The following is a 16,302-nucleotide window of genomic DNA, read 5'->3' as shown; positions in this document are numbered from 1 at the left end:
CCTCAGGCACCTAAGCTTTGGCTCCTCCCCAAGTTTAAACAGCTTCTACATAGGGTTAAGATGGGTTAGCGGGAACTTTGAAGAGGTAGGAGAGTGTATGTGGCAAAAACAGGGCACTTTAAAATGTTTCTGGGGTCCTCACATTCTGAGAAAAAGCTGTTAAGGGAGGATGTTCTGCGTATACAACTTGCTTTAGTCTCTGTTTAAACTTGGGGAGGAGCCAAAGCTTAGGTGCCTGAGGGAAGAGAGAGGCCTAACTTTTGGTCAAGACAAAGAAGAGGGTAAGAAGTGGGCAGTTGTGCTCATTCCCTTCAATTTAAACTCCCACAGTTACATCAATATTTATTGCATGCCTCAGGCTTAAGACGGTGTGTTTGGCACAAAGGGTACAGTGATGATTAATTCAGAATCCTCAAGGAGTGATGCCAGTGTAAGTTGTAGATATGGGAAGGGGCTGAAACCATGGAGAGCCTTGTAGGAATTGTAAAAACTGCAGCTCTTGATCCAAAGAGTGATGAGAAGCTGTCCCTAATGTGTCTCAGTAAACAAGAAACTGAAGAAGACTTCCTTCATAATGAAATAAATACAAATTAAAGCTGCAGTTAAGGTACTGTCTCATTTATTTGCTTGTTTAAAAAAATATTCTAATTTTGGAAATACATGGTGTTGATAAGGCCATGGGAATCAGGAATTCTCATGTATTATTGGTAGGACAGAAAAATGATACAGCCCCTGTATAGGTGGTTTAGCAATAGCTAGCAAAAATACATGTATTAGTTATCTTTTGCTGTGTAATCAATTACCTGAAACTTAGCACTTTGAAACTACAAATGTTTATTGTCAAATATTTGTGAGTCAATCTGGGAATGGCTTAGCTGGATGGTTCAGATTTAGTCTCATGGATTTGCAGTCAAGCTGTTGGTCAGGGCTGCAGTTACTTCAAGACTCAAATGGAGAAGGATATGCTTTCAGATTCAATCAAATGGCTGATAATACAGCTCAGAATATCATTTTCCAAGCTCCATTCCTTACTATGTGGACCTTTCTATAGGCTACTTGATTATCTTGACATGGTAGTGGTCTTCCCTCTCTTCAAGCCTGCCTCATAATGTGATAGCTGGCTTCTACCAAGCCCAAGTGAGTCAAAGGAGAGAGAGAGAGCGCACATGCAAGGGCACATAAGATAGAAGCCACAGTCTTTTTATAACCTAAATTAGAAGTAATATCTCATTACTTCTTCTGTCTTTTGTTTGCTAAAAATGATTCAGGAAGGCCTGCCCACTGACAATCAAATGGGAATTGAGCCCCACCTCTTAAGGGGAGGACGGTCAAAAGTTATTGTCATAACTTTCACCCTTTGATTCAGAAACTCCACTTCCAAGAATATATTTCAAAGATGCATTGGCAAAAAAAAAAAGGACCAAAAAAATGGTCAAAAGAAAGATTATTCATTACAATTTAGTATTATTTTTTTGATATCAAAAGACAAATATCTGGGCGCCTGGGTGGCTCAGATGGTTAAGCGTCTGCCTTCGGCTCAGGTCATGATCCCAGGGTCCTGGGATTGAGTCCTGCATCGGGCTCCTTGCTCTGCGGGGAGCCTGCTTCTCCCCCTCCCTCTGCCTCTCCCCCTGCTCATGCTCTCTCTCTCTCTCTGTATCTCTGTGTCTCGAATGAATAAATAAATAAAAAATATTAAAAAAAAAAAAAAGACAAACATCCAGATGCCTGGGTGGCTCAGTCGTTAAGCGTCTGCCTTCAGCTCAGGTCATGTTCCCAGGGTCCTGGGATCGAGCCCCACATCGGGCTCCCTGCTCGGCGGGAAGCCTGCTTTTCTCCCTCTCCCACTCCCCCTGCTTGTGTTCCTTCTCTCACTGTGTTTCTCTCTCTGTCAAATAAATAAATAAAATCTTAAAAAAAAAAAAAGACAAACATCTACTAACAGAGGTCTGGTTGTATAAATTATCATATACACATAAAACAGTACTGTTCATCAGTAAGAGAGACAGAAAAATCTCTATGTAACTATATGGAGTGAGATTCAGGATATAATGTTATGGGGAAAAATGAAGATGGTTTATTACTACTTAGTTTTATAAAATATGAAAATGAATGAATATATATACAGTCAAGTCCCATTATTCATTATAGTTATGTTCTATATAAGGTTGCTGCAAACAGAATTAGTGAATGCTGAAACATTGCTCTTAGGGGAAATACATAAATATATATACTTATACAGATACATAAGACACATACACACAATACATATGTATTACAGGTATTATAATCTTATATTGCAACTTCGTGAATTTTACAACTTGTACAACTTTTATAACAATCTTAAAATCAACTTATCCTAGGAGATTCTACTTTCTTTATTTTACAAAAGAGAAAATGAAGTTCAGAAGCATTAAGTGACTTACCTGAGGTCACTACACTAACAGGTGCCAGAGTTAGATTCAAACTATAACAGAGTGGCCCCAGAGCTGGAGTTTCTTATACTATACTGCCCCTGCTGTCTCCATCCTCTTGAAAGCTGTAACAAGAGGAAGAGCATCCCCTCAGTTCAACCTCACATGGAAATGAGTGCATGAGGCAACTCAAATGTTTCACTGTTCTGTGCATGTCTTATGACTGCAAAAGCACCACATTGATCAGGGGGTTATGTCAATTTTAGCAATTAAGTGAATTTGCAGATATGGAATCTGTGAATAATGAAGACCAACTGTATGCATGTGTGTGTGTGTGTGTGTGTGTGTGTGTGTATCTGAAAAATAAAAAGCAAATAATGGAAGAATAAACCATCAAAATATTACCTATAAAGAGTGCTGTTAGTTATCTACTGAAATGTAGCAACCTATCCCAAAACTAAGTGACTTAAAACAACACGCATTTATTGTCTCTTTGTGTCAGGAATCTGGACATGGATTATCTGGGTCCTCTGCTTCATGGTCTCCCACAAATCTATAATCAAGGTATTGGCCTAGGCTGGGGTCTCATCTGAAGGTTTAAATGAGGAAAGATCCACTTCCAAGCTCAATTACATGATTGTTGGCAGAATTCACTGTCTCAAGGATTGTTAAATGAAGGGCATTCACATCCTTGCTGGCGGTTGAATGGAAGCTACCCATAGTACCTTGCCATGCAGGACTCTCCAACTTGTGACTTATATATTTATTGAGGCAGGAGAAAGAATCTGTAAGCAAGATGGAAGTCACAGTCTTTTATAACTTAATCACAGAAGTAACACTCACTCTATGTTGCCATATTCTATTGGTTCAATGCTACTTACTCATATGGAGGGTATTACAAAGGCCATGAATACCAGGAGGTGGGAATCATTGCCCATTGTAGACCCTTGCTACTACAGGGAAGAAGAAAATAAGATAGAGAGGACAGAGATAGTACATAATCTTCTTTGAATGTACATGTTCTGTTAATTTGACTTTAGAACCTCAAAATATGAAACAAAATTAAATTTTATAAAACAATCCCAAATTTCTACTTCTGGCCAAAGTGAAATAACAAGGATTGGATTACACTTTCGCCTGAAACAATGGGAAACCCAGACAAATGTATTAAACAATGGTTTTCAAGACATTGGACATCAGGCATTTAAGGACAGTGATCCTTAAAGATGGGAAACAAATGAGGTAACTCCTTTTGATTGCTCAGTTTGCTGCCTTGAGAACATTTCCAGGACACAACACAGGGAAAGGGAGCACAGGCAAAGTCCAGCAGACTCCCAGAGTGAGGAGAAAGAACCAAGGAAGCTAGGATCATAGAGCAGAGGACCAAAGAGGAGAAAGCTGTACCAAAAAGAGAACTCCAGAGTCTTGCAGAGGATCTACTGCAAGTACTCATCAGAATATTGCTCAGTGTATGTATATAAGGAAGCTGTCAAAGTTTGGGAAAATAAACACATGAAATGAAGGAGGAAACAGTAACTGGATCTCACAAAAAGCCAAGATCAATACCTGTTTCTACCAGCCAGACTGGGAAACTTTGCTATTCATGGGGCATTGGGAAGAGTAGTCAAAAGTTTCTGCCTCAATACTGAAAGTAGTTAGCTCTACACTAAAATCTTGCTCTAGTGCCACCTAACAAATCATACTTGAAAGGATCAAACTATTTCCAAGTAACAACTGAACTGCAGAGGAAAGGTTTATAAAAAATTGGAATACAAAAGTAGCACCCAACAAGGTAAAATTCACAATGTCTTGCATCAAATCAATAATTATCAGACACGTGGGACGCCTGGGTGGCTCAGCTGGTTAAGAGTCTGCCTTCGGCTCAGGTCATGATCCCAGGGATTGAGTCCCACATGGGGCTCCCTGCTCAGTGGGGAGCCTGCTTTACCCTCTGCCTGCTGCTCCCCCTGCCTGTGCTTTCTCTGCATCTCTCTCTCTGACAAATAAATAAATAAAAGCTTAAAAAAATAATTATTGGACATGTATAGAAACTGGAAAATGATACTCATAACAAGAAGAAAAATCAAAGAAAAAGAAAAGAAATCAGATTTGAAAAAGATATTGGAAATTGCAGACCTGGATGTTAACAAGTTATTATAAATCTTGCAGTTATTAAAAGGATAATACTAAAATATTATGAACAACTTTAGCCTCATAACTCTGACAAGGTAGATGAAATGGGCCATTTTCTCAAACACCAAAACTCAACCAAGATGAAATAGATAATCTGCATAGTCCAAATTAAAATCTACTCTTAATTAAAGATCTTGCAAAAAGAAAAGACAGTTTCATTGGAGAATTCATCTAAATTTAAAGAAATAACATCGATTTTATTAATCTCTTCCAGAAAACAGAGGAGGGAATACATGCCAAATCATTTTATCAGGAAATTATTACCAAAACCATACCAAGAGAGAAAACTATAGACCAATGTGCCTCATGAACTTAGACACAAAAATCCTTAACAAAATATTAGCAAACCAAATCCAACAATCTATTAAAAGAATTATACACTATGACAAAGTGGAATGTATTCCAGGTATGCAAAGCTGGCTCAAATTTGGAAATTAACCAATCGATGTAACCCATCTATCAACAAGATACAAAGAAAAAGTATGTGATTATATCAACCAACACAGAAAAATCATTTGACAAAAATCCAACACCATTCATGATAAACACTCAGCAAACTAGTAATAGAGGGAATTTCTTCAACTTGATAAAGAGCATATACAAAAAAGAACAAAAAACCCATAGCAAACAAATATTTAATGGTGAAATATTATACATTTCCCTCCTTAGATCAGGAACAAGGCAATAGTGTTTGCTCTCACTACTCTAACTCAACATAGTATTGGAAATTCTACCCATTAAAATAACACAAGAAGACAAAATTCAAACTGTAGAGATCAGAAAGGAAAGAAAGAAAACTGACATGAATGATGTCAGTCCTTTATAGAAAATCCAAAGGAATTTACCAAAATTAAGCCTAAAACTTAATAAGTAAGTTCAGCAGGGGCACCTGAGTGGCTTAGTCGGTTAAGTGTCTGCCTTCAGCTCAGGTCATGATCTCAAGGTCCTGGGATCGAGCCCCTTATCAGTCTCCCTGCTCGGTGGGGATTCTGCTTCTCCCTCTCTGTCTGCCCTCCCCACTCCTGCTCTTGCTATCTCTATGTCTCAAATAAATAAGTAAAAGTCTTTTTTAAAAATGAGTTCAGCAAAGTCACAGGATACAAGAACATCAGTACATAAAAATCAATCACATTTCTATAGGCTAACAATAAGCATATGGAAATAAAAACATAATATCATTTCAATTGGTACAAAGGGATCAAAATACTTGGGCTTACACTTAAAGGATCTTTAGGAACAAAATTACAAAATGTTGTTGGAAGAAATCAAATAAATGGAGAGACACATCATATCCATTGAGTTTAAGATTCATAAACTGTAAAGAAGTTATTTCTCCTCCAAACTGATCTATAGGTTTAATGTAATTTCTATTAAAATCACAGCAAGTTGTTGTTGTTGTTTGTAAACTTAGACAAGGTTATTCTAAAATTTGAATGGAAAAGAGCAAGCCATAGAATACTAAAAAATCTTAACAATAAAGAATAAAGTTGAAGGAATCATTCCCACAACTTCTGTTCATCATTGTACTGGAAGTTCTAATCAGTGCAATAAAGCAAAAAGAAATAAAAGATGCCCAGTGTGGAAAGGAAAATATAAAACAATCTTTATTTATAGATACATGGTCTTCTATATAGAAAATCTGATGTAGGGGCGCCTGGGTGGCTCAGTTGGTTAAGCGACTGCCTTCGGCTCAGGTCATGATCCTGGAGTCCCGGGATCGAGTCCCGCATCGGGCTCCCTGCTCGGCGGGGAGTCTGCTTCTCCCTCTCACCCTCCCCCCTCTCATGCTCTCTCTCTATCTCAATCTCTCTCAAATAAATAAATAAAATCTTTAAAAAAAAAAAAAGAAAAAGAAAATCTGATGTATTCTACCACCACCTGTAACAAAACGGCTACTATTAGAACTAATCAGTAAGTTTAGAAAGGTTGTAGTATACTAGATCAATAACAGTTGTATTTCCATATACTATCAACAAATTATCAGACTAAAATTTAAAACATCTACAGAATTTCTTTTAAATGTGAAAGGCTTGGGGGTAGGTCTGACAAAAATTGTGAAACATCTATACATTGAAAACTACTAAACATTGCAAATAGAAATGAAAGAAGACTTAAATAAAAGGACTATGTCCTGTTCATGTGTCAGAAACCTCATTATTGTAAACCTCAAATTGATTTATAGATTCAGTGCAATCAATTTAAATTGCAGCAAGCTTTTGAGAGGAAATTTACAAGATGATTCTTAAAATTCATATGGAAATGAAAAGGTCTAAGAATAGCCAAAAACCTTTGCAAAAAAAAACTGTTTTAGGTCTAATACTACCTGACCTCAAGATTTATTATATACACAGCCACAATAATCAAGACAGTGTGGTGCTGGTGTAAAGATAGAAAAATGGATAAATGCAACAAAATGGATCAGAAATAGATCCAACTGATATAATGACAAATTTTCAACAAAGGTATTTCAGTGAGGGGAAAAATAGTGTTTTCAACAAATAACTGGATATCTATATTTTAAAATGAAGCCTTAATCCATTATTCATACCATATACAAAAAGTTAACTCAAAATGGACCATAACCCTAAATATAAAATCTAAAATTATAAAACTCCTAGAAGAAAATGTAGGAGAAAACCTTTGGGATTTAGGATTAGGCAAAGATTTCTTAGGTAAGGACAATAAAAGCATGAACCACAAAAGAATAAATGATAAGTTGAAAGTCTGGTCTTCAAAAGACACCATGAAAAGAATGGAAATACAAGCCACAGACTAGGGGAAGATATTTTCACATCATGTATCTGATAAATAACCAGTAGCTAGAATGTATAAAGAGTTCTAACAACCAAATCTTAAATACTGAGCAAAAGATTTAAACAGACACTTTACTAAAGATATACTAATGGCAAAAAAGAACATAGAAAGATGCCCAACATCAGTAGTCATCAGGGAAATAGCTAATTAATACCACAGTGAGATAACACTTACACACCTACTAAAATGGCCAAAATTTAAAAACTAGTATTGCCAAATGTTGGCAAGGATGTAGAGAAATGAACTTTTACACAGAGCTGGTAGAAATGCAAAATGGCGTATAACTTTGGAAAATGGGTAATTTCCTTTAAACATAAACCTATATGATCCAGCCATTTCATGCCTAATATTTATCCAAGAGAATAAGTATTAGGCATGTGTGCATACAACACACAATATCCAAGACATGTGTGCATAGTTATTCAGGAATGCTCATAGCAGCTTTATTTGTAACAAAAACTGAAAGTAACTCAAATATCCATCATAGGCAAATGGATAAAGTATCCATACAATGGAATACTAATTAGCAAGAAAAATGAATGACCTCTTGATACACAACAAATTGGATTAAATTCAAAACAGTATGTGGAAAGAAACCAGTAAAAACAAGAATTTACGTGTTGTTATTCCATTATATCAAATTGTAGGACATGCAAAAGAATATATATAGTGGCCGAAAGCAGATCAGTGGTTGTCTGGGGAGAGGGTGGAGAGCTGGTGAAAGACTAACTACCAAGGGGTAAGAAGCAGCTTTTAGGGATGGACATGTTCCTTGTCTTGATTACGGTGATAGTTTCACTGATATATACATAAGCCAAAAGTTACCAAATTATATACTTTAAATACGTGCAGTTTATTGTGTCTATTATATCTCAATAAATTTGCTTTAAAAAAAAAAAAACTTCACCATGCTTAAAATGCCCTACATGTATCTGCTCCTTTTTTTGACAATATAAACACCTCTTCCCCTAATCCATTCCACTTCAGTCTGTTCTTCCCCAGCTTTCACCTCAAGGCTTTTGAGAACACTCTTCTTACTAGTATATAGACTTATCACTACTCTCTCCAACTGCCATAGCAAATAAGATTTAGATTATCTTCCCAAAACAAAAATACCTTTCTCTTCTGGTCTTTCTTAATCCCAGTTTACCCACACCGTATAAACTTCCTAATCTATGAAATTTTGGAATATTATTCCACACAGATTAAGTCAGTAAAACTGTTCATTCACTCTATCATTTGGTCCTTCAACTAATATTTAGTGAACATTATGTACTATGCATTCTTCTAGAACTTGAGCCATATCATTATAATAATGCAGCTAAATATTTCTGCCCCAATTGTGCTTAAATGCTACCAAAGTGGACTGAGAGTAAATAAACAAAATAAATTATAACATGAAAAAAGTGCCATTAAAAAAGTGAAATAAAGCAAGGTGATAAGTCGTAGCACTTGGGGGGAGTTTTTGTTACATATGGAAACCTGCTAGTCTTAGAGAAGTCTGATCTAATCAGTTATTTAAGAACACAGAATCATAATACACTGCAATTCTACAGTGATAAAATTACATGATAGTTATGAGTGCCTGCTCAAGGCTACCAGAAGAAAGAAAAAAATAAAGATTGGGGCAGATAGAAAAAACATAGATAATAAAAACCAATGAAACCAAGAAATTGTTCTTCAAAAACCTTAACAAAATTGACAAACTTTCAGCTAGACTGACTTAGGAAAAAAGAGAAAAGATTCATAGAAAATCAGAAATAAAAAAGAAGGCATTATAATTGATCTTACAGAAATAAAAAAGATTATGAGTGTGCTATGAACAATTGTACACCAACAAACTGGATAATCTAAATGAAATGGACAAATCCTTACAAACCCAGAACTTACCATTGCTGAATGATAAAGAAGTAGAAAATCTGAATTAACCTAAAACTAGTAAGGAGATTGAATTAGTAATCAAAAACCTCCAAACAAATAATCCTGACTACATCTGCTGCTGGCACTGTCTCCTCCACATCAGAGGTCAAAGAGAGATGCACATCATATCTCACTCCTCTTAGAGATGAAGAATTTGAATCCCAAAGAAAAGCAAGATCTAGAAAATTAGAACAGTCTAGAAGATCAATGCAGGGGGTGACACTGAAGAGGCTGAAAAACAGTAAGAAGTTGTTCTACCAGAACCAGAGAATAAGAATGAAGAAAAACAGGATAAAGAGAATCAAGAAGAAAAGGAGTCAGAAAGGTCTAGAGAAGATGAATATAAACAAAAGTACTTCAGAACATATGAGCTTTATGCGTTACAGGCTAGAATCAACTTCAAGTTCAACCATCCTGTCCTCTTCATGGTCTACCATGAACAGTTCACTCTATGCTTCAAGTCAACTAAACAGGCCAAATAGTCCTGTAGGTGTAATTTCTGTTTACTCCAGAGTCAACAAAGGAAAATTGAAAGAGAGGGAGAAAGAAAAAAAGGAAAAAGAAGATAAACCATAACCTAAATCAATCACAGAATGATGGCAAAAAGGAGAAAAAAGATCTATGGAAGTTTCATATCGGAAATAAGACAGCAATGAAAATGAACAAGAGGAACAATCATAGAGAAGAGGGATCCAAATAAGAATAAAACTGAGATTCCATTTCTAGATAAGCCCATCCCACATCAGCTAGGTGATCAGTATGATGCCTTGCTGGAATGCTCTGGAGCATAGTTTCTTAAAAGAAAGAAAACCTTACAGTAGCAGGCTAAAAAGGATTGATTCCAGACTATAAGAACCCTTACGAACAAATTCTAGCTGAAAAGAAAAAGCTTAAAATAGCTACATGAGGCAAATATGGAACTGACAGATTTTAAATCGTAGTTGGAAAAGGCCACCCAGAGTTAAGAAAGATTTGCTGCGAGGTCACTATTAGAAATGGAAAAGAAGGAACAAAGAGCTTTAGAAAGAATGAAGACCTGAAGTAGAAGTAGAGCTCAAATGCTACCAGACCTAAAAGCAGACAAATAAAAGTTAAAGGATGAAAATAGGGCATTGGTCAGTACTGAGCATACTTTCCAAATTAAAAAGAGAAGCAGCAAGTAATGGAACCACACATATTAGCAACCCAGCAGCCCATAATCGAGTCACTTGAAACCGGGGAAGAATCCTTGGAGACTATCATTTTCAGATATCCTGCCAAATGCCCACTTACCTAGGTTGTTTCATTTTTTTATTTTCTTGTATTGAGACCATTGTTCCATATTAATGCAGCTGCTGAGAAGTTTGTTTTAATGACTGAGAAAACTTGGTTTACAAGTCTAGGATATAAAGAAAGTGCTCAAGGCCAGATCTTCCTCAGATATTTAACCAATAAGGCTTAATTTTACATAAACACTTTCATGTCAATAAAAACTTTGAGCTCTCACAGAAGACAAGTATTCAACATTTTTGATGAGGCACAGTTTTGAGTTTTTCAATATATATATATTTTTTACTTTATATGTTTGGTTTTGTCTTTTTTCCTTTCTAACTCTCCATGTGCCAGACTCTTCCATGTTTTCAGCTTTTTCATTTACAGAAAATGACACATGCTCTTCTGAGATCATTGTTATGTATTAATTAGGCTAATGTTGTGTTGTCTCTCACCTAAATTTCTTGGTGGAATATTTGCTTTCACTATGCAATATGCATTTATTTCCTGTGTAAAGCTTTAAAGTCAATTGAGAATAGACTCCTTTAAGCCCTATTTTCTGCCTTCATTGGTCAGTTTGTTTTTTATTATTGTAGTATATTAGATGCTGTAATCTTCACATTTTAGTAGGTCCTGAGTGATGCTGTATATATAGACAAGTGTCTTGTTTTGATCTTTAGACTACCACATGTCATGCTTGACTATTTTCTTATTTCACATATCTGTAATGCAGAGTAGGCTACTCCATAATTGTGTAAAAAACAAAATATGCTAACATGAATAAAGGCTTTAAAAGGCATACAACAGGTGGAGCCCTATCCTTACAACATTTTTCTACTTTATTTTTTTAAAAGATTTTATTTATTTATTTGAGAGTGAGAGAGAGAGAGAGAGAGAGCATGAGTGGGGTAGGAAGGGCCAAGGAAGAGGGAGAAGCAGACTCCCCTGCTGAGCAGGGAGCCTGATGCAGGGCTCCATCCCAGGACCCTGAGCTGAAGGCGACACTTAACCGACTGAGCCACCCAGGTGCCCTCATTTTTCTACTTTAAAGTGCTTTTACTTTTCTTTTCATTTTTTATTTCTTAGTGTTCGACCCCGATTAAGGTTGCATAAGGTTAACTCTTTACACATCACATACCTAAATTTATCTGACTACTGTGTAAAACCCTGTGCTAGCCAAAGTAATGCTATGACAGCATTTGCAGACTTAACCTGTGAGTTATTGTTAAATGCATGTCATTGCCATGTAAAGAGACATTAATTTTGATACTGCCAACATGTTCCGACTACTTTATACATTTCAGTGGCCTTTTCTTTTAAAAAAGAGCAAAACCTGGGTTACTTGTATGGTTCAGTTGGTTAAGTGTCCCTCTCGATTTCGGCTCAGGTCATGATCTCAGGGTTGTGGGATGGAGCCCCTCACTGGGCTCCATGCTCAGCAAGGAGACTGCTTGAGATTCTTTCTCTCTCCCTCTGCCCCTCCCCCACTTGCACTCTAAATAAATAAATAAATGAATGAATAAATAAATAAAAATTTTTTAAGAGGAAAACCAAGTTCATAATGAAGATAGTTTTTTATTTGGAAAAATAGCTTTTCTATTCTCATTAAGCCATGGGGAAAAAATATCTAACAAATAACTGTCTCTTAACCACTAAACAGTTTAGCCATTTGAATAAACCGTACATTGTAAAGTTTATAGTAGCTAACTGTATTACTGATTGTACATATTAAATGTGTGTGTGTTCCTTCATTTTATTTTAAAGATTTTATTTATTCATTTAGAGAGAGAGCGAGTGTGAGTGGGGGAAGGGGGAGAGGGAGAGAAAGAATCCCAAGCAGACTCCATGCTGAGCATGGAGCCCAATGCGGGGCTTGATCCCATGACCCTGAGATCACAGCCTAAGCCAAAATCAAGAGTTGGATGCTTAGCTTACTGAGCCACCCAAGCACCCTTCATTTTATTTTTTTAAGCATTTTTTTATTGAAGTATAGTAGACATACAATGTTACATTAGTTTCAGGGGTACAACATAGTGATTTGACAATTCTATATATTATACTGTGCTCACCACAGTAAGTGTAGTTAACCATATGTCACCATGTTATTACAATATTACTGACTATATCTCTTATGCTGTACTTTTCATCCTTGTGACTTACTTTGTAACTGGACATTTGTACCTCTTAATCTCCTTCATCTATTTCACCCTTCCTCCTAACCCCCTCACTCTGGCAACCACCAGTTTGTATTCTGTATTTATGATTCTGCTTTTATTTTGCTTAATCTGTTTTTTAAATTCCACATATAGGTGAAATCATATGGTATTTGTCATTCTCTGACTTATTTCACTTAGCATAATATTCTCTAGGTCCATCCATACTGTAACAAATGGCAAGATCTCACGTTTTTATGGCTGAATAATATTCCATTCCATATATAAATATATTTGTAACATCTTTATCCATTCATTTGTCAATAGACACTTAGGTTGCTTCCGTATCTTGATTATTATAAATAATGCTGCAATAAAGATAAGGGTGCATATATCTTTTTGAGTTAGTGTTTTTCTTTGAGTACCCAGTAATAGAAATATGACATCACATGGTATTGCTAATTTTTTGAGGAACCTCCATACTGTTTTCCACAGTGATTGTATCAATTTACATTCTCACCAACAGTGCATGAGGGTTCCCTTTTCTCCACATCCTCATCAACACTTATAATTTATCTTTTATTTACTGTCTTTTTAACACTAGCCATTCTGACTGGTGTGAGGTGATCTCTCATTGTGGTTTTGATTTGCATTTCCCTGATGATTAGTGATGGTGAACATCTTTTCATGTGTCTGTTGGCCATCTGGATGTCTTATTTGGAAAAATGTCTATTCAGGTCCTCTGCCCATTTTAATCATGTATTATTATTTTTGGTGTTAAGTTGTAGAAGTTCTTTATATATTTTGGATATTAACCCCTTATCAGATATATTGTTTGCAAGTATCCTCTTCTATGTATTGTGTTTCCTTTTTGCTTTGCGGATGGGTTTCCTTTCCTGTGCAAATGTTTTATTTTGCTGTAGTCCTAATAGTTTATTTTTATTATTTCCTTTGCCTGAGGAGATAGATCTAGGAAAATGTTGCTAAGGCTGATGTCCAAGAGACTATTGCCTATGTTTTCTTTGAGAAGTTTTATGGTTTAAGGTCTCATATTTAAGTCTTTAACCCACTTAGAGTGTATTTTTGTGTATAGTTTAAGAGAGGGGTCCTGTTTCATTCTTCTGCATATTGTTGCCCAGGTTTCCCAACACCATTTATTGAAGACTGTCTTTTCCCCATTGTATATTCCTGGCTCCTTTATCAAAGGTTAATTGACCATATAAGCCTGAGTTTGTTTCTGTGTGCCCCTTTAACAGGTCATTGTGTTCTATTGCCCATTTTAGGTTACTTTGAAACCGGAGTATTATAAGTCAGTAGTTTAAGCGCCCCCTTTCTCAGTTAGTTTTAAGAAGACATATGGTATTCTATTAAACCAGCTCAGAGTCTTGGTTTTTAAAGATACAAAGATAGTTGTGGGGAGTTTACTTTTTATTATACTTAAACTGTATGAATAGTTCATCTGAATATAGAGTATTTCCAGGTCTTATGTGGATGTAACATATACAAATAATTGAATAATTAAATGCATGTTTCTAGTATTTCAGCATTTTCTATTTAGATTATGTATTCTTTGTATACCTAAAACTGAACAGCTACCATGCTATACTGATTCTACTGATAGTACTGAGCAGACCCAGTTTCTGCATGAAAATAGTTGCAAAAACTATTTTGGAAATAAAATGTATTTTGACACATACAAATAAAACTAAAACGAATAAAATAACTCCCATCAAATAAAATCAGGACCTGATGCCTCACTAATGAATTCTACCAAATATTTAAAGGAAAATAAACACACTCTTCTGCAAAATCTTCTAAAAAAACTGAAGAGGAAGGTATACTTCCAAACTAATTCTTGGAGCATTTTTCTGCTATCAGAGCCAGACTAAGATACCACAGAGAAAAAAACTACAGACCAATATTCCTGATGAGTATGAATATAAAAATTTTCAATAAAATAACAGCAAACAGAATTCAACACACATTAAAAGGATTATACACCATGAACAAGTGGGATTTATTCCTGGAATGCAAGGATGGTTCAACATATGAAAATCAATGTAATATGGTACATGAATAGAATGAATGAAAACCACAGGATCACCTCAACTGGTTCAGAAAAAGCACTTGACAAAATTCAACACACTTTCATGATTAAATAAAACATTCAAAAAGTACAAATCGAAAGAAAATAAGGGCCATACATAAAAAGCCCAGAGTTAACATACTCAATGGTAAAATAATGAAACTTTATCTCTAAGATCAGAAACAAGACAAGAATGCCTGCTTTTGCCACTTATATTCAACATAGCACTGAAAGTCATAGCCAAAGCCATTAGGCAAGAAAAAGACACAAAAGTCATCCAAAATAGAAAAGAAAAATTAGCTGTTCTCAGATGATATCTTATATACAGAAACTCTAAAGATTCCACAAAACAAAAGATCTGATAAATGAATTCAGTAAGGCCGCAGGATACAAAATCAACACACTAAAATCTGCTTCGTTCCTATACACTAACATGGAAGAATCTAATACAGAAATTAATAATTCCAATTACAACAGCGTCAAAAAGAATAAAATACACAGGAATAAACTTAACAAAGGAGACAAGACTTGTACACTGGAAAATTACAAACACAGCTGAAAGAAACAAAACACACAAATTGAAAGAAACCGCATATTCACAGATTGGAAAACTTAATACATTTAAGATGTAAATATCACCCAATGTGATCTACAGACACAACAAAATTTTTATCAAAATCCCACCCAATGGCATTTTTTTTTTTTTGCAGAAATAGAAAAATCCATCCTAAAATTCATATGTAATCTCAAGGGACTCTGAATAAACATACCAAGTATGTTTTCTGACCACAATGGTATGAAACTAGAAAATAACAAAGAAAACTGGAAACTCACAAATATGTGGAAATTTAACACATACCTGAACCAAGATATTTTACAAATATCTTGAAGCAAATGAAAATGGAAACACAATTTACTAAAACCTATTGGATGTAGCAAAAGCAGTTCTAAGCAGGCAGTTTATAGTGATAAATACCTACATTAAGAAGCAAAGATCTCAAAGACATAGAAAAAGAAGAAAAGATTAAGTCAAAAATTAGCAGAAGAAAGGAAATAATGGAGTCAGAGCAGAAACAAATGAAATAGAGAGTAGAGAAACAATAGAAAAGATCAACAAAACTAAAAGCTGGTTTTCTGAAAAGCAAAATTAACACACCATTAGTCACACTAAGAAAAAAGGAGAGAAGACTCAAGTACAATTAGAAATGAAAGAGGAGACAACTGATAACACAGAAATACTACAGAGCATAACGTCACTTAGAACAATTATGCCAACAAATTGCATAACCAAGAAGTAAATTCCTAGAAACATACAACATATGAGACTGAACCATTCACAGAAAATCTTAACAGACCAATAATGAGTAAGAGACTGAATCAGTAATCAAAAACATCTCAACAAAGAAAAGCCCAGGACCAGATAGTTTCACTGGTGAATTCCACCAAATATTTAAAGAATTAACAACAATCC

General features: G+C 35.4%; 1 pseudogene; it reads left to right on the top strand.

The window, feature by feature from the left end:
- The first annotated feature begins 9,380 nt into the window (after nucleotides 1-9,380).
- LOC110585282 lies at nucleotides 9,381-10,504 on the top strand (annotated as a pseudogene).
- Nucleotides 10,505-16,302: the final 5,798 nt, after the last annotated feature.

The sequence above is a fragment of the Neomonachus schauinslandi genome, chromosome 7, assembly GCF_002201575.2.
Source record: "Neomonachus schauinslandi chromosome 7, ASM220157v2, whole genome shotgun sequence".
In the NCBI taxonomy this organism is placed as follows: Eukaryota; Metazoa; Chordata; class Mammalia; order Carnivora; family Phocidae; genus Neomonachus; species Neomonachus schauinslandi.
This window is presented reverse-complemented; position numbering and strand designations above follow the sequence as displayed.